Source organism: Ambystoma mexicanum, chromosome 8 (genome assembly GCF_040938575.1).
Source record: "Ambystoma mexicanum isolate Mex_15411 chromosome 8, UKY_AmexF1_1, whole genome shotgun sequence".
NCBI lineage: Eukaryota > Metazoa > Chordata > Amphibia > Caudata > Ambystomatidae > Ambystoma > Ambystoma mexicanum.
In genome coordinates this window covers 205638178-205656766 of record NC_090929.1, presented here as the reverse complement: position 1 = coordinate 205656766, position 18589 = coordinate 205638178, and positions in this window count along the sequence as shown.

The following is an 18589-nucleotide window of genomic DNA, read 5'->3' as shown; positions in this document are numbered from 1 at the left end:
TGATTCAGAGAAGCGGCTTGTAATGGTGCAATCCCATTGGAAAACGTTCTGTGAATCAGGCCCACAATTCCTATTCTTCTGGGAACACCAGTCATCGTACCTTGAACCTTCAGGTCAGAAGTTCTATTAGTACCCGGCGAGAGTCAAGCAGAATGCAACACGCATTCTGATTGGCTCTCGCCGGGTCCTTACCCGGCCGACAATCCTTTGATTCTCGGCCGGGATTCCAGCCACCTTGTCCTCGGCGGGGGGCGTGGCATCCCCTCAGCCAATGAGGAGGCTGAAAGCGGGGCCATCCCCGCTCCGGGCCTCCCCGTGGCTGAGAGGCTGCCTTCGCCCCCCGCCGGGGACTCGGGTAAGGCTTTTTTTTTTAAACTCCCTTTCCTCCCTCCTCCCCCCTACTCCCACTTACCTGCTTGTTCCTGCTTCCCCGGCGAGGGACGAGGGAAGCCCCCAGCCGTGTGGAGACTCAGAGCGGGGCCATCCCCGCTCCGCACCTCGACACGGCTGGAGGCTTCCCTCGTCCCTCGCCGGGGACGCAGGTACGTTTTTTTTTTTTTCTCCCTCCCAACCCCACTTACCTTCTGCTTCTTTTTTTTCTTTCGGGAGCGGACGCGCTGGGAATACTTGTGTTCCCAGCGCGTCCGCTCCCGATGGCCACCATGGAAAGGGAAGACGGACTCAGTTTTCCCTTTCAATGGCGGCCATTTTCTTGGTCGATTCTTTTTTTTTTTTTCTGTCCCGAAAACGCTGCAGCTCCCCCCGCCTCATGACATGGAAGACCCCAGGCTGGAGGACTCCATGCCATGGGGTGGGCAAGCTCTATGACTTCAAAAAGAAATAGTTTATTTTTGAAGTCACTCTGCCTTCATACAGAAATTATTTCCGTTATGGTTCAGTCCTTAACGGAAACAATTTGTTTATGAAGTCAGAGTGACTTCAAAAAGAAACAATTTATTGTTGAAGTAATAGGTCTCCCCTCAACCCCATGACAGGTGCGTGTATTTTGAAAGGGTGTACACAAATGTATGTGTGGCTGGGTGTGTGCGTGTACGGTGAAAGGATGCACACTTAAATGTATAGGTGGCTGCCTGTGTGCGATTATGGTGAAAGGGTGCACACTTAAATGTATGGGTGGGTGCCTGGGCGTGTGTACCTCTATGGTGAAAGGATGCACACATAAATGTACGGGTGGCTGTTTGGGTGTGCCTGTATGGTAAAAGGGTGCACACTTAAATGTATGGATGGCTGGGTGTGCATGTGTGTATATGGTGAGTGGTGTGTGTGCTTGTGTTTAGGGGCGCAACAAAACCTACATTTTGGGGGGCTAATCCTTCAAATGTTGGGAGAGGTGCAAAATTCACGGGCGTTGGGTGGCAAACTCATTTGTGTGGGGGCATCTAACTTCCTTACACATTGTAATGAGACTATTCTAGTGCAGCTTCAATGTTACAAGCAGTTAACTCTCTCCTTTATTTCTGAAAGCACCCACTTATGGACTGCTGTGAGAATGAGCGGTCTTGTGTTCCCTCTCTACCCTTTCAATCACTCCCCTCGCATGCAAGTACTAAATGAGGAGACGCGATCTATGCATCTATGCGTGCAGAGGTACATTATGCTGTTTTCAGAAAAAAATATGAAAACACCTCTCTTTGAATAAACCAACTCGCTAGACTGTAAACTTTTTATGTTTGTATGTTTTGCGCCCTGATGCCTGTGGGCCATGGTGCGGTAGAAATGCAGGTACTGACAGTGAAAGGCTTTACGTTAGTAATTGCTGGGCCCTTGTTAACAGTGAAACCCAGATGCCGTTTAACATCTGTGTCCTGTTCTGTTCCGGCAACTGCTTTGAAGGTCAGCCAAGTTGAGACAACATAGGCCAAAATTTCAGGGGGCGGGTGCTGAAGCCCAGTCAACTCAATGGTGTTACTCCACTACTTGTGTGTAATGCCTTGATTCCTTAGTGGTAATCATCATTACTCCTAGCCCTATTCTTCCTCGTCCCTGTAATTGTGTATGAGGCAGTACTTGTGTATGAGGCACACTGCCTCATACACAAGTACTGGGATGAGGTAGAGGTACATGGAGTTAATGCCTGACTACCTGTAATCTTCATTACTCCTAGTCCCACTCTTCCTCATCCCAGCACTTACCTATGAGGCAAGGAGACTCATATGTAAGTTTTGGGACAAGGAAGAGGAATGTGAAGGTAATTCTGGGCCAAGGAGCTGATTTTGGAGGTTGGGGTAGGGGGTGGGAGGGAGAGGGGATGAGTGGTGGCCGGTATTGTGCGATAAATCATAATGGTTGTCCATGCCCAGGCTAAGCAGGCACGATATGTGGTATTGGTGGCTAGAGAGGCATTTTGGTGCAGCCAGTCAAGTCATTCCTCAGTTTGGTATGACTTTTTTTTAACTGCGCATTTCTGTTAAAGCAGTCCTGCTAAGTAGAATTACCTGGCTAGACTGGCATTTTGGTGCTGTCACTCTAGCAGTTTCTTACTGCAGCATTGTATGTTGTTTCTGGGCATCTGTGTATAAGTCATTTATAACACGCCTGTACACAAGTGTTTCAAGGTGCGACAAGACAAGGGAGCAAAGACAGAGGGAGGACAAGACAAACGATCTTGCTAGGCCTTGTGTCATTGAAATCGTGCAAGTGTGAGAACAAGAAATGCAAGGGGAAAGTAGGGGAGGGGGAATTGCTCTGAGTAAGTGCAGCCATGGCAGCGTAGTTCTGGGTAATGCAAGGAGAACAAGGGAATGTAGGATTACAGCTACAGCCCCTAAGTGCGTGGTAGGCACAGAGGCAGTGCAAGGGTGACTGATCAAGAAAGTGCCTGGACTCATTCAGACTCTCAGGGTAGCCAAGCAACCACTCAGTACAGCAGACAGGTAGGTCAGCAGCAGAGGCAGAGAAAGAAAGCAGAGGAGAAGAGGAACGTTCTGAGCTGCTTACGGACCTTCAAGTGGTCCGCTCAAGTTTGAGAGGGGCAGGGAGGCCATTTCAGAGGTAGGCACCTGCAGAGGAGAGATATCTACCCCCCACTGTCTGCCTGGAGAAGCGTCTAACCCTTAGAGAGTTGGAGGTAGCTGGGGAAGGGCTTGAGAAGGAAGGTATTTTGGAAGAGAGCATTGGATGTAGTACGGGCCCCAACCCCAGAAAGCTTTGTGGACAATGCAAAGGGTCTTGAACTTGATCCTTGCAGCCACCGGGAGCCAGTGGAGAGATTTCAGGACTCGAGAGATACAATCCCTGGGCTTGAGGCCAAGGATAAGTCTTGCAGTCCTGTTCTAGATTATTTGCAGAGGGCGGAAAGTCGAGGAAGGCAGATTGAGGAAGAGGTTGTTGCAGTAGCCCAGCCTGGAGAGAAGCAGGGTTCTGAAGACAATGAGCTTCTGGGGGAAAGGGAAGAGTCCCTTTGAGGAGGAGCAGCTGGTAGTGGGACTTCTTGGCGATGTCCGAGATGTGAGGAGAGAAAGAGAGAGTGGAGTCACAGATGACACCAAGTATTTTTGCCTCGCAGGAAGGCAAAGGAAGAAGGCCCAAGGTGGGTGGCCAGAGTGAGAGAGGGAAAGCAGGGGCAGGAGTCCCAATGATAAGGATCTCTGTCTTACTGGCATTAAGGCAGAGATCGTTGGAGGCGCACCAATCCTGAATCACGAATAGTCAGTCAGGAATGTGCGAGAGAGGAGAGGAGCCTTAAGGAAAGCTGAGTATCATCCGCATAACACTGAAAGTTAGAGGAGAAGGTAGAGGTCAGGTTGGCCAAGTAGAGGTGGAAAAACCAGGGTGAGAGGATAGAGCCCTGGGGAACGCTACAAGTAGAGAGAGAGGTGGCAGAGAGAAAGGGACCCAGTTGAACTTTGGAAGGGCAGTCCAAGAGGAAGGAGGTCAGTCACTCCAGGGCCTGATCAAAGATGCCCAGGTTCTCACATAGTCAATGATCAGGATTGTGTTGTTGACTGTGTTGAAAGTAGAGATAAGATCAAGGAGGATTAGGACAGAAGGAATGCTGGAATCAAGGTAGAGAGCCGATCTTCACAGGTGTTCAGGAGAGCAGTTTCCGTGCCTCTGGCAGCTCTGAAGCCAGACTAATGGTCATGGAGGTAACCAACAGATTCAGTATGGTGAGTAAGCTGGGAGATGGCCAGCTTTTCCAAGAGTATGCCCAGGAAATGAGTGATGAAGATTGGGAGATCGCTTGCCGGGCAGGTAGAATCGGCAGACAGCTTCTTGAGGAGTGGGTGCACAAGGAAGTGCTCAAGGAGGGAGGGGAACGTTCCAGTGGTGAAAGAGTGATTACAGAAATTGGCCAAGGCTGGAGCGAGGGTGTCAATATGGTCCTTGATGGTTCTGGAGGAGCAGGGGAGCACCTGTTCGGACGACACTTTCATAGATCAGACTTGTCTAGAAATCTTGTCAGGTGTCAGCGAGAAAGAGGAGAAAGGAAGAGGAGAGGAGAGGTAGAGATGGCGAAAGGGGGGCCGAGAGAGTGAGAGGGAGAGGAAGAGGAGATAGAGGACAGGATGTCCTGAGTTTTAGCGGAACAGAGGCCAGAGCCATACAGAGGGCCTGAGACGGAACAGGAGCGGTAGAGATCACAACAGCATTGACCAGTTCCTTGCAGATTTTAAAGTATTCGGCCATGTTGTTAGAGGCTGCAGAGACCCGGGCTTGAATGTGTGCTCTCTTCTTGATGACTGTTATTGCTTCGACTGGAATTTTGGTGCAACCAGACTAGGTATGTCTAAATGTGGCCTGGCATGCTTTACTGTAATGTTATGTGTCTACACTGGTCTACATTGTGTAGCCAGTGGGACATGTTTTCAATGTGGCATGGAATTTTTTAATAGTATAGCATTAATGTTCCTGTGCACTGTTGGTGACTTGCATGTATTGGATTGGTTTTACCCTACAAAACAATTGCAAACACTGTGGTTTTTTAGCAAATTTTTCTCAGAACGTGTGCTGTATATTGCATAAAAACACATATTTATATCTTTCTCCTAGTACAGTGTGCGGCATAGTCCTTCAGCAGCACGTTCGTACGTATTGTGCCAGCGTCTAGGCTGGCACAGAGTGTGACACGACCTGTGATTTGTTGCTGTGTTGGGGGGCCCTCAGCATGGCTCGCAGGGGGGCCCCCACATTTTGCGTTATGCCACTGTCTACAAACATGTGCCACTGGCACCATCTGAGGAGCACAGTGGGAAAAGTAAATGTCTCTTCTGCTGCAGAGCAGTAATCTGAAAGCACCAAACTGGATAATAGGAAAGCTCTCCCAACCAATAATGCTACTAATGAGGAACAGCTCTCAGATCATGTTTTGCGGGCTCTCGCATGTGTACCTCATGTCATTCAGCATCTCTGCACTATACATTGAAGACTTCAGGTACCACAATGCAATACGATGTTAACTTAAAGCAGTCACATGTTTATGATTTTACACCTCATTGGGCCACTTGGGATCTGTGCAAGCTGCCCTATAGGTTGCGCTACCTTCAAGACATAGACACACCCTAGAAGGGACTGTCTGATGAAGTCACTCACCTGAGAGAATTGTTTGACACAGACATGTATCTTGCAGATATGCATAATGTGCAAAATGTTTAATTTACACAATAAGTCAACATGGTTTATGATCGTCAAAGAAGCAGAAATGAACCAGTTCATGTTTTAAATCTTTTAAAAATAGGTTTACTTTGCGATTCAGTTTACTTAGGCATAGATACAGACTAATAATTAAACGTGGGGCTTTGAAGAGCAAATTGCCATTTGAAGTGCTAATGACCCAGACTTCATAACTTAACCAAAAGCAGATATTTACAGAGAAAAGGTTACTAGAACATTCTTTGTGGTGTTAGCTGCAGACATTTCAACCAAATACTGTGAACATTGTGATTTTCAGGCCCTCTTGAGACCGGTCCACGTCAGTCATGAAGTCTCAGTGTCAGACTGTGGCAAACTGCCCCGAAATCTAACAGCCAACACTGGCAGTTTTGAGTGAAGGCACCGACTATCAACGCAGAAGGCTGTAAAAGGTGTGCAGCATCACAGAAGGAGTTGCAAGGCAAGTTTGGCTCCGATGGTCATCTGAGGAAACTCTACCAGTGAGAGTAGGTATGAGGCTTAAACTTTTGACAGGAGCCCTTGGCTGCCTGACTGTGGCAGCCAGCCCCTCCGAAGTCTGGTGTGGGCTTGGTGAGCTTTTGCCTTTGTGCTCTGCATGGACTGTGTGCACCACGTTCTTCAGTCGTCAGTGGCGTGGGCACTGGGGTCACTTCGAGGCAGTGTTGGGGGACAGCTGGCTGGAGATGGAGTAGGAGCTAGGGTAGCATTCTCTTCCATCCTTATGTCTCTCTTTTAACCTTTTTTTCTCTCCCTGCCCTTTCCCCATAGTTTTGGTGCCTTCCTTTACGGTTTGCATATTATTTGTTTCATTTTCTATAATGTTGAAAATGTTGCATCAAAAAGCATTCCTCAATCCTCATCATACTTTGTTCTCTTTATTTCCCATTCTCTTGCCCCACTTCCACTCTTCAGTGATTCACATCTTGTGCAGAGTATCACTTCTGGCCTCTCCCTCTCAGAGTCATCAACATAATCTTCTGTGAGCCAAGCCACTCTATCACCATTCTTCTCCCCCTTTTTGCTTCCTCTCCTTACCACCTTCCCTTTCTCCTCTCACACGCCACCCTATATTTACAAAATGGCTTGTGTCATGCTGCAGGGCCATGCATTTGTTCAGTGTTCACTCCGACTAATGGAGCGTGACACCTGTGTTTGCATTTAATTCACAGACAATTTCCCCCTGTAACTGTGAACCAGTCAGCAAAGAATTGTACACACTGGCTGTAATGTTACTCTAAATGCGCGGTCGTCGTTTCCTGCACAATATAATATGCAGGTTAAGGAATTTGTCTATGGAAGAACACCAAACTGACGAACCAGGTTCAAAACCCACTTACATATAAAAAAGAGCTATAATTGTGTGTCATTGGCCCTCATTACGACCCTGGCGGAAATCAACCGACCGGACCGCCATAGCGTAAATAGCGTTTCCGCCATTGCACGATGGAGCAAAGTGCGGCTCATTCCGACCCATCGGGCACGAGCACCACGCCATGGCGGAAGTGCAAAGTCCGCGATGGCGGAAATGACCCCAAAACGGCCCACACCGCCGCCGTACGGCGCCCTAGGTGCAATACCGCCACCCATCTCAGCGGACACCGCATTGAGCGCCAACCGGAAAGTACGGTGACCGTAAATATACGGAAACGGAAGTAAAAGCATGGTCCCGGAACGGGAAACATCACGCCGTACACCTATAAAACCACAAATTCCACACAACCATTAAAAATACTACCCTGAGACACATCCCAACCCGTCATCCACCCTAGTGAAACCAAGAAAAATGGGAAAAGTAGCGAAGAAAGCGTGCGACCGCAAGCGGCAGGTCCACTTCTCCCGTGAGGAACTCACCGTGCTCACAGAGACCCTCCAGGAGAATGCTGCCGCCGTCTTCTCCACGCAAATGACCAGGACGGCACTTGCGAACAAGAAGGCCATATGGGCCCTGGTGGCACAGCGGGTAAGTGCGGTGGGGACCGCACCCCGCAACCCACAGCAATGCAGAAAGCGATGGGACGACCTGCGGATATGCGTCCGTAGCATACTTTCTGCCAACCGCAACATTGCCACAGCTACCGGGGGAGGATCGGAATCACCCATCAAGTTGACCCCCTGGGAAGAAATCTGTGCCTCCACCATTGGAATGGAGAGCATAGAGGGAGTCGGAGGGATGGAGAAAGGAGTGCAGACATCCGAAGAATCAGGTAGGTGTCCCAAATAAAACAATGCCAAAACCACAATGTCCAATCATGTGAAGTACCACGTGCCCACATAGTGCAACAGTAACACATGTCCAGGAGAACGTCCACATACATAGGCCTGATAGCACACTTTAAAACTCACATCAAATACATAAATAATTAAAAATCCTAAAAACACCCTCTACACGTGCAGCAGGCACACCCTAACTGCAGGCTGCAAAACAACTGCACCCTCACTCCACACACAAATGAAACCACCTCCAAGGCCCCGACCCAAATCACCCTCAGGTACCACCCCAATGCATGTGATACATTGCCATTCCAATTCCCACAGACCCATTAATAACGCTCGCCCTCCTTTACTCCACCACAGGGTCCGATCCAAACGACGAGCTCCAGGACACCCCTACCAGCACACCTGCAAAGAGGGCCAAGACCAACGGCCAAAGACCCTCCACCTCAGCTGCACGCATCAAGACACGGAAGCAGCACAAATCAAGTGGCAGCACAGAGGAGGGAACTCCAACAGGCACCCCAGCAGCCAGCATGCCCACAACACCACCACCACAGGTCCCCCCAATGGATGCCACAGTAGGCACTGCTTCTGGTGGCAGCAGCACCATAGGTGACACTGCATTAATGGCACCATTGATCCCTAACTGCTATGTATCAAAGTCAACGTGATTAAATTGTTCAGAAAAGTACCAAACTATGGTATCATGCACTTTTGTGAAATTCTCTGAAAACAAAAAGGGCAAATTTCTAGAAAGTTATTTGAAATATTTATTTTTTAAACAAAGAAAATCCTAATAACACAAAAGTTGTAATAACGGAGAAGTATAACAAAAATTATAAAAACACTCAGAATTGTAATTCACAGTGGAAAATTTGGTTTAGTTTTAAGAACAAAAAAACAATCAATTATTCTTTACGTGTAGGTGTCAAAAAAATATTTCAGAAAAAATCAAGGTTGACATCATCACAACAACGTTTCGGCTAACATGCCGCCTGTCTGGCCATAGTTTCTTTGCATAGTTGAAAGTTGCCTTCCTCAGGGCGAAAGAACCTCACAACAGTTTAACCCTGTGGGGAAGCAGACATGAAAGAAAATGAAATTAAATTTAAAAGCATAATAGGAGCGAACTCCAAAGTTTAAGTAAAGGTGCCCTTGTTGTTTAAAAGAGAATAAATTAGGAAATCAATTACCTCAATTTTGCAGGCTGTGGGTAAGTTAGAAATACAGGCGTGAAAAAAGGGGCTCAGGGGCCCACAACAGTAATGCCTGTAAAGCGGAACCGACAGGGCCCTTGGTATAACTGCATCGAGTAAGGACTCGTATTGGAAAAAACAACAACTGAAATGGAAGGGGGAACTTATCAGAATAAAGATTAAGAAAGGACAAATTGAAGTTATCCAAATGGGGAGAGGAGTAGAGAGGTGTGTACTCACATATGGATTAAATCCTGTAGCTAAATAGCATACACAGATGAAAGGTGGAGTATATAGTGCGGAGAGCACATTCCTCGGGTAGCCTGGTGTGGTCCCTTATCACTGGCATAAAAGGTGTACAACCTCTGAGTGAAAAAAATAAATAATGAATAATATTAGAAGAATGGACAGATGTGTACAATGAACACTAAGTGAACTTGATATTGGGATCAACATTATTCAGCCAATTGAAAAAGAGTGTTAGCTCAGCTTTTGTGCCTGTCCAAATAAATATGATGTCATCGATATATCTCTTCCATTTGGTTATAGAATAGCGGAAGGGGTTGGTGGAAGATAAAATGTGACGGGTTTCAAATTTAAACATGAAAAGAATCGCTAGGCTCGGCGCAAAAGCAGCCCCCATAGCCGTACCCTTTACTTGTAAGAAAAACTGGCCATTAAATTCAAAATAATTTTTGTTGAGAGCTATGGCCATAAGTTCCAAGATGAAGTTGTGTGGAAGCGATCCTGAGAATCATATTCCAGGAGAACTTCTCGCATGCATTCTATCGCTTGATCTTGTGGAATGCTGGTATAAAGGGATTGGATATCCATTGTCACCAGTAGTTGGCGTCCTTTTGTATCCACCCTAGTGAGTGACATGCAGGTGGGGCAGCTCTCAGCCTATCCACACATCTCGTTTTTAGGCCCAATGAAATGGCGAGTTAGGCTTCCTGCCCTCTTCAGGCTATATGAACATTCGTGCTCGCTTTGCAGAGTGTTGCGAGAGGTTTTCAAGAATGGCTGTTCCCCTCGCTCGTCTGCATCATATTTTGGTCAAGCCGATATAGGTAAGACGCAATTTCTCGCGGGTTCCTTCTTACACACACTTAGTGTTCATTGTACACATCTGTCCATTCTTCTAATATTATTCATTATTTATTTTTTTCACTCAGAGGTTGTACACCTTTTATGCCAGTGATAAGGGACCACACCAGGCTACCCGAGGAATGTGCTCTCCGCACTATATACTCCACCTTTCATCTGTGTATGCTATTTAGCTACAGGATTTAATCCATATGTGAGTACACACCTCTCTACTCCTCTCCCCATTTGGATAACTTCAATTTGTCCTTTCTTAATCTTTATTCTGATAAGTTCCCCCTTCCATTTCAGTTGTTGTTTTTTCCAATACGAGTCCTTACTCGATGCAGTTACACCAAGGGCCCTGTCGGTTCCGCTTTACAGGCATTACTGTTGTGGGCCCCTGAGCCCCTTTTTTCACGCCTGTATTTCTAACTTACCCACAGCCTGCAAAATTGAGGTAATTGATTTCCTAATTTATTCTCTTTTAAACAACAAGGGCAACTTTACTTAAACTTTGGAGTTCGCTCCTATTATGCTTTTAAATTTAATTTCATTTTCTTTCATGTCTGCTTCCCCACAGGGTTAAACTGTTGTGAGGTTCTTTCGTCCTGAGGAAGGCAACTTTCAACTATGCAAAGAAACTATGGCCAGACAGGCGGCATGTTAGCCGAAACGTTGTTGTGATGATGTCAACCTTGATTTTTTCTGAAATATTTTTTTGACACCTACACGTAAAGAATAATTGATTGTTTTTTTGTTCTTAAAACTAAACCAAATTTTCCACTGTGAATTACAATTCTGAGTGTTTTTATAATTTTTGTTATACTTCTCCGTTATTACAACTTTTGTGTTATTAGGATTTTCTTTGTTTAAAAAATAAATATTTCAAATAACTTTCTAGAAATTTGCCCTTTTTGTTTTCAGAGAATTTCACAAAAGTGCATGATACCATAGTTTGGTACTTTTCTGAACAATTTAATCACGTTGACTTTGATACATAGCAGTTAGGGATCAATGGTGTTATTTTGGTCTTCTGTCCCCTCCCTTTCTGCTCATGGGACAAATCCCCCCCCTCTTCTTTGTATTTGTATATTCAGCAACCTGTTTGCTTGGGGATCGTTCTCTATAGCTATCGCGTAATTAATGAGGTTTCCTGAAGAACACACTTAATTTATGTTTTTCAGAGGCAGGTATTTGTAACCTTCTTTTCCCTCTGGCTGTGGGAGTGGCTTCCATGGCCTACCCTTGGTAGTTCTGCATCCCCCTTGTTGGGATTCCTTTGGTCAAGCAATACGGAATGGCAGAAGCACAAACTTTCAGTTACTCGCTTGAACAAACCGCTGAGATCATAGGAGGCCCCTCTTTATTTGATCAATTAGGATCAGGAGTGGGGGCTGCCCAATCCATGTGTTGTGACGACATATTGAAACTCAAAAAAAGCACTTTAGGACAGAACTCCATGGACATTTCCTCCGGGAGTATTTAAGGTCTGACACCATCCCGGCGGGATTGATAGTCCGTAATGAACCTTGTCTGTTTCTTACAGACAAGGAATACACCACCACCTTTAGCCACATTGCCATTAAATGCAGTAGGGACCTCATGGTCCTTACCATAACAACTGCCCAGCGTCTTGGGGCAGAAATACAGAAGGAGCTCGAAAAGGAAGAGAAATCCTTTTTAGAAAACACCACTATCTCTAACGCTCGTGAACAATTAGTGAAAACTAATAAACTCTTTGACGACTTTAAGTCGACTACTCTAAGCAAGAAAACAAAAAAACTTCAGTTTGACATACAGGAATTTAAAGTGGATAAAATATTCCCATATATTACAGAGGAATATATTGAAGCCGCTAAAACACAGTCAACTTCCCAACCACGAAATAAAGGTAGACGTAGGTGGGTGTCATTTTCAAATTCTAGTAGCAGCAGCTCAGACGGTCAGGCCAGACAAGACCGGCAATCACCACAAGCCTTTGGAAATCACCCACCCCAACAACCTTTTTTACCACCGCAGCCTTTTTTAGGCAGAGGTGGCCCCGGAGGGCCTTTCTGGGGGCAACCATGGTTTCCCCCCTATCAACAACCGCGCCGCCAATTTCGCGGACGGCGTCGTCTGAACAGGTAGTTGAACAAAGCGACATACCAATTTTTAATCTTGCTAAAACTGACCTTACATCTCCTCAGATTAAAGTTCTCTCGAAAGGGCTCTCATTTGTGCCCTCACAAAAAACGGATTGGTTTGAAACAGAACTTGAGGTTCGCCGGTTCCTTAGAACAGTGCGCCTCAAAGTTTTCTTTAATGAGCATGGAGGAAATGAGCAGGAATTAGACACTGGCTTACGAGCCCCTTCAATTTTCAAGCCCCAAGATAATGAAGTCACAAGAGAAATTTTGACCTTTGAAAAATGTGTCCTTCGAGATTTAGACAAACTCAAAAGTAATTCAAAACAGAAATCTCTTAGACATAATCTCTCTAAATTAGAAAACTCTGCTCTCACTGAATTATCCAACAACCCCTCCATTGTCATAAAACCTGCAGACAAGGGAGGTGGAATTGTAGTTATGTCTAAGGCTCAATATATCAACATGATGGACACGTTATTACAAGATGATGTCAGCTACAAGAAACTCAGGAAGGATCCCACCCGAGACATTCGTACAGAAATTGAAAGCGTAGTACAATTTGCTTTAGATCGCAAATGGATTACGGAAAAAGAATCCAAATTTCTCATTACCAGTCAAAGTCGTATTCCGACTATGTATTCTTTACCTAAGATACATAAAAATCAGGAAAACCCACCCGGAAGACCAATAGTGTCAGGCTGTGGTTCGATTTTAGAACCACTGTGCAAATTTATTGACGTATTTCTGAAACCTATTAGCGTAAAAACTGAGACATACCTCAGAGATACGACTGACACTATTACTATTTTTGAAAATCTTGAATTTGACAACACTACCCAACTACTGGTGACAATGGATATCCAATCCCTTTATACCAGCATTCCACAAGATCAAGCGATAGAATGCATGCGAGAAGTTCTCCTGGAATATGATTCTCAGGATCGCGTTCCACACAACTTCATCTTGGAACTTATGGCCATAGCTCTCAACAAAAATTATTTTGAATTTAATGGCCAGTTTTTCTTACAAGTAAAGGGTACGGCTATGGGGGCTGCTTTTGCGCCGAGCCTAGCGATTCTTTTCATGTTTAAATTTGAAACCCGTCACATTTTATCTTCCACCAACCCCTTCCGCTATTCTATAACCAAATGGAAGAGATATATCGATGACATCATATTTATTTGGACAGGCACAAAAGCTGAGCTAACACTCTTTTTCAATTGGCTGAATAATGTTGATCCCAATATCAAGTTCACCATAGAGTCTAGCAATATTCAGATTCCCTTTCTAGACTTAATAATTAAAGATGATTTTGGAAAATTGAAGTGTTCGCTTTTCCGTAAAACTACAGCCCGGAATACTCTCCTACATTACTCTAGTAATCACCCTCGGCATATTAGGGATAATCTACCCTATGGTCAGTTTCTCCGGATCCGGCGAAACTGTTCCGAGGTATCTGATTTTTATGAACAAGCAGATAAGCTTAGTAGTCGCCTTAGAGACAGAGGTTATCCTAAACGATTGATCACACAAGCGTACAAAAGGGCTCGGTTTACTGACCGTGACAATTTGCTCACGCCCAAACAAAATTCCAATTCAGTACTGGACAAGAACAATCCACAGATGACATGTGTATTGACCCATGGGCCTCAGACCTTCGAGATCAAAAAACTTATCTCGAAATACTGGCCCATTGTCAAAATAAATATGCCCGACACACCTCCTCCCCGCTTCGCTTTCAAGAGGGGCAGCAATATTCGTGACAAACTTGTGCACTCTTCCCTTAAGAAAGCTGCCCCTAGAATAGGACTGTGGGACCTGAGGACCACTACAGGGCATTTCCCTTGTGGATCTTGCTCTGTCTGTCAATTCACCAGGAAAATGAAGGAGTTCAAAATTGGGCCAAAAACATGGACACTCACCACTATGACAAACTGTAAAACCGCACATGTGGTATACTGCATTCAATGTCCGTGTGGCCTTCGGTATGTTGGTCAAACTTCACGACCGGTACATATCAGAATATCAGAACATCGATCTAGAATCAGGTGCAAAATACTTACCGCACCCCTAGTAAGTCACTACATTGAGCTACAGCACTCTGCTAATGACATATTATGGTGGATTCTGGATGTGGTTAAAAACACGCCCAACACAACCCACTGCCTCCTACAGAAGGAGGCTCGCTGGATCCACCGTCTATCCACTCACATCAATGGACTCAATGAGGATTTCAGTCCAATCTAACATGTTTTGGCTTCCTTCCCTTGCCTGGGTTCTGCCTTGCAGGCGGCTGCCTCCTTCGAGCAGCATGTGTTATGCTCCCCAGCCGGGCGCTCCTTCGCAGGCTCGTGTCTGCTTTCCGGCGCTGCAGCTTCTTTCAGTTGATGTTACAGAGGCCGCTGTCATGGCGTCCTTTTGTATCCACCCTAGTGAGTGACATGCAGGTGGGGCAGCTCTCAGCCTATCCACACATCTCGTTTTTAGGCCCAATGAAATGGCGAGTTAGGCTTCCTGCCCTCTTCAGGCTATATGAACATTCGTGCTCGCTTTGCAGAGTGTTGCGAGAGGTTTTCAAGAATGGCTGTTCCCCTCGCTCGTCTGCATCATATTTTGGTCAAGCCGATATAGGTATGACGCAATTTCTCGCGGGTTCCTTCTTACACACACTTAGTGTTCATTGTACACATCTGTCCATTCTTCTAATATTATTCATTATTTATTTTTTTCACTCAGAGGTTGTACACCTTTTATGCCAGTGATAAGGGACCACACCAGGCTACCCGAGGAATGTGCTCTCCGCACTATATACTCCACCTTTCATCTGTGTATGCTATTTAGCTACAGGATTTAATCCATATGTGAGTACACACCTCTCTACTCCTCTCCCCATTTGGATAACTTCAATTTGTCCTTTCTTAATCTTTATTCTGATAAGTTCCCCCTTCCATTTCAGTTGTTGTTTTTTCCAATACGAGTCCTTACTCGATGCAGTTACACCAAGGGCCCTGTCGGTTCCGCTTTACAGGCATTACTGTTGTGGGCCCCTGAGCCCCTTTTTTCACGCCTGTATTTCTAACTTACCCACAGCCTGCAAAATTGAGGTAATTGATTTCCTAATTTATTCTCTTTTAAACAACAAGGGCAACTTTACTTAAACTTTGGAGTTCGCTCCTATTATGCTTTTAAATTTAATTTCATTTTCTTTCATGTCTGCTTCCCCACAGGGTTAAACTGTTGTGAGGTTCTTTCGCCCTGAGGAAGGCAACTTTCAACTATGCAAAGAAACTATGGCCAGACAGGCGGCATGTTAGCCGAAACGTTGTTGTGATGATGTCAACCTTGATTTTTTCTGAAATATTTTTTTGACACCTACACGTAAAGAATAATTGATTGTTTTTTTGTTCTTAAAACTAAACCAAATTTTCCACTGTGAATTACAATTCTGAGTGTTTTTATAATTTTTGTTATACTTCTCCGTTATTACAACTTTTGTGTTATTAGGATTTTCTTTGTTTAAAAAATAAATATTTCAAATAACTTTCTAGAAATTTGCCCTTTTTGTTTTCAGAGAATTTCACAAAAGTGCATGATACCATAGTTTGGTACTTTTCTGAACAATTTAATCACGTTGACTTTGATACATAGCAGTTAGGGATCAATGGTGTTATTTTGGTCTTCTGTCCCCTCCCTTTCTGCTCATGGGACAAATCCCCCCCCTCTTCTTTGTATTTGTACTGCATTAATGGCAGCATGCTCCGACACAGAAAACGGGGATGTCGAAGTCAGATCCATCCATGACCTGTCCCAATCCCCCTGTCTGTTCCATCCCGTACACCATGAGGATACCACGCAGGGGCACCCACAAGACGACGACTGGCCATCCCCCACAAGCCCTGTGGCAAGGCAACATGAGGTGAACAGCCACTCTGTGACACCCCCGCAAATGGCCATGGCCCAGCAGAGGCAACAGTCCCTCGACCAGTTAATCGTGCAATAGCAGCAACTGGCCACGCTCCTCAAGGACCATGCCGATGAATGTGGGGGCACTAAGGCAGACATAGAAACATCAACTGAGACACTTAGGGCAGAAATGGAGAGAAGTACAGAGACACTAAGGGCACAAATGGAGAGTAGCACCGAGAGCCTGAGAGTACAAATGGAGAGAAGCACCGAGAGCCTGAGGGGGGAACTGCATGCGACGTCCAAAGACGTATGTGCCGAACTTGCCGCAGTGCGCCGTGTGCTCACTGAGCTCTCACAAACCCTTAGGGACATGCATGGACGTGAGCAGGCAGAGACATCATCCGTTGCAAGTTCCGTCCAGGGCAGCCCCCAACGTAGATCTGGGAGGAACCTGCGCTCCACAGGCAGGGGTGCCCCTGATACCCGCAGAGGGGGCTTGCAATAGCGACTGCCCACTGACAATGAGCATCTTTGGACACTGGTGTTCGGGGGGGAGGTAGGAGGGTGGAGGGGGTGTGTTGGGCTCACTTGGGTGGCGGGTCGATAGGGTGTTTAACATGATATCACATATGCCATAAACAATGCACGATCATCCAATGAGATGTGTGGACATTGATCTTTGTGTACGAGGCCATTATAGGCGTACAGTCCATATTGTGCATGTTCCAGACACACACAGTGCCACGAGTCCCGTGTCCATGTATCAGCCACCAGGCGTGAGTGCTAGAAGCATGCATCTATGAGATGCTGACGAATGTCACGGCCCTCCTGTGCCTCGCAGACTCCTTGAGGTGCTGCCACATCCCCACCCTCATCATGACCATCTTCAGGTGCTTGCAGTTCTGCATCAGGGGGCATGGGCACATTTCTACGTACGCACATGTTGTGTAGCATGACACATGCCATCACCATCTTTGCAACCTTCACATGGCGGTACAGGAGTGCCCCGCCAGACCTGCTGAGGCATCGGAAACGAGTCTTCAGTAGGCCGAATGCCTGTTCTATGACTACACGGGTACGTGAGTGGGCATGGTTGTAGTCCTCCTCATGCTGGTCCCGTGGGTTCCGGACTGGTGTGAGGAGCCATCTCTTCAGTGGATACCCGGCATCACCTGTATGTGGACAATAAACGAATTATGTGGAATGCCATTGCTACGTACGCACCCCCCCCCTTCCTGCCAGGTCATTGCCGCATCACATACCCCACATCATCATGCATGAAATGAGACTCACCGAGTAGCCAGGATCTGTTCCCTGCGTGTCGCTCCATGTAGCGTGGTATTGTAGAGTTCCTCAAGACCATAGAATCATGGGTTGATCCAGGGAGTCGGGCACAACAATGTGTAATGATCCTGTTGGAGTCACACACCATTTGTACATTCAGAGAATGAAATTGTTTTCGGTTGCGGTACTGGGCCTCCATGGCATGTGGGACGACCAATTCCACATGGGTGCAGTCGATGGCACCAATGCAACCCGGTATGCCGGCAAGTGCATGGAATCCCACTTTTGTGTTGGTAATTTCCTGCTCCGAGCGTGGTAGAGAGATGTAGTCGTCTGCGTGCTGCAGGAGGGCATCGAGCACTTGCAATAGTGTCCGTGAGAACAGTGGCTGTGATATGCCATGCAACTGTCCGACTGTGTGCTGGTAGGTGCCTGTGGCCAGGAAGTGGAGTACAGACACCACCTTCAGTAGGGGTGGGATGGCGGTTGGGCTATCTATCATGCTGACAAGGTCAGCCTGTGTCATGTCCACAATGGCGGTTATGGTGTCCCGGTCCAAACGGTAGAGGGTGTGGATCTGCTCATCAGTGAGGTTGAACGGATGTGCTCGGAGGCGTGGGATTGCGGGCTGCCTGCGTGGTGGTAGTGGCTGTGCTGGCGGCCCTTGCTGGCCCTGCCTTGCCGTCCTCCTCCTCCTGCGTCTCCTCTTTGCGGCCGGTTGTAGTTGGTGTTCGTCTTCTTCTTGAAGTTGGAGTACTTGCAGTGCTATCAGGTCCCCCAGGGCCAACATAGCTAGTCCTGCCGGTAGCATTTCGGAGTGGGTGTGGTTGTGGGAGGAGACTGGGTGTGCAATTTATGTGTTTTCAGGCTGTATGGACTCCACCTGTGGTGATTCATTCCACCTGTGCAAGCTGCTCTCCCCTTTGGGCGAGCACGTCCCGCACACAACGCTGCAATTCGACGAATGGCATCTTGCTATTACAATCATGTATTTGTACCCGATGGCAGTGTAACATTGGTTGATATGTTCATTCGGCTATGGTCCATTGTTTCACATACTATCTTTGCAGTCGCGAACAGACTTGTGAAGGGTCAGTGGAACGTAGTACTCGAGTAACGGTGGACCCTCATGCAACACTG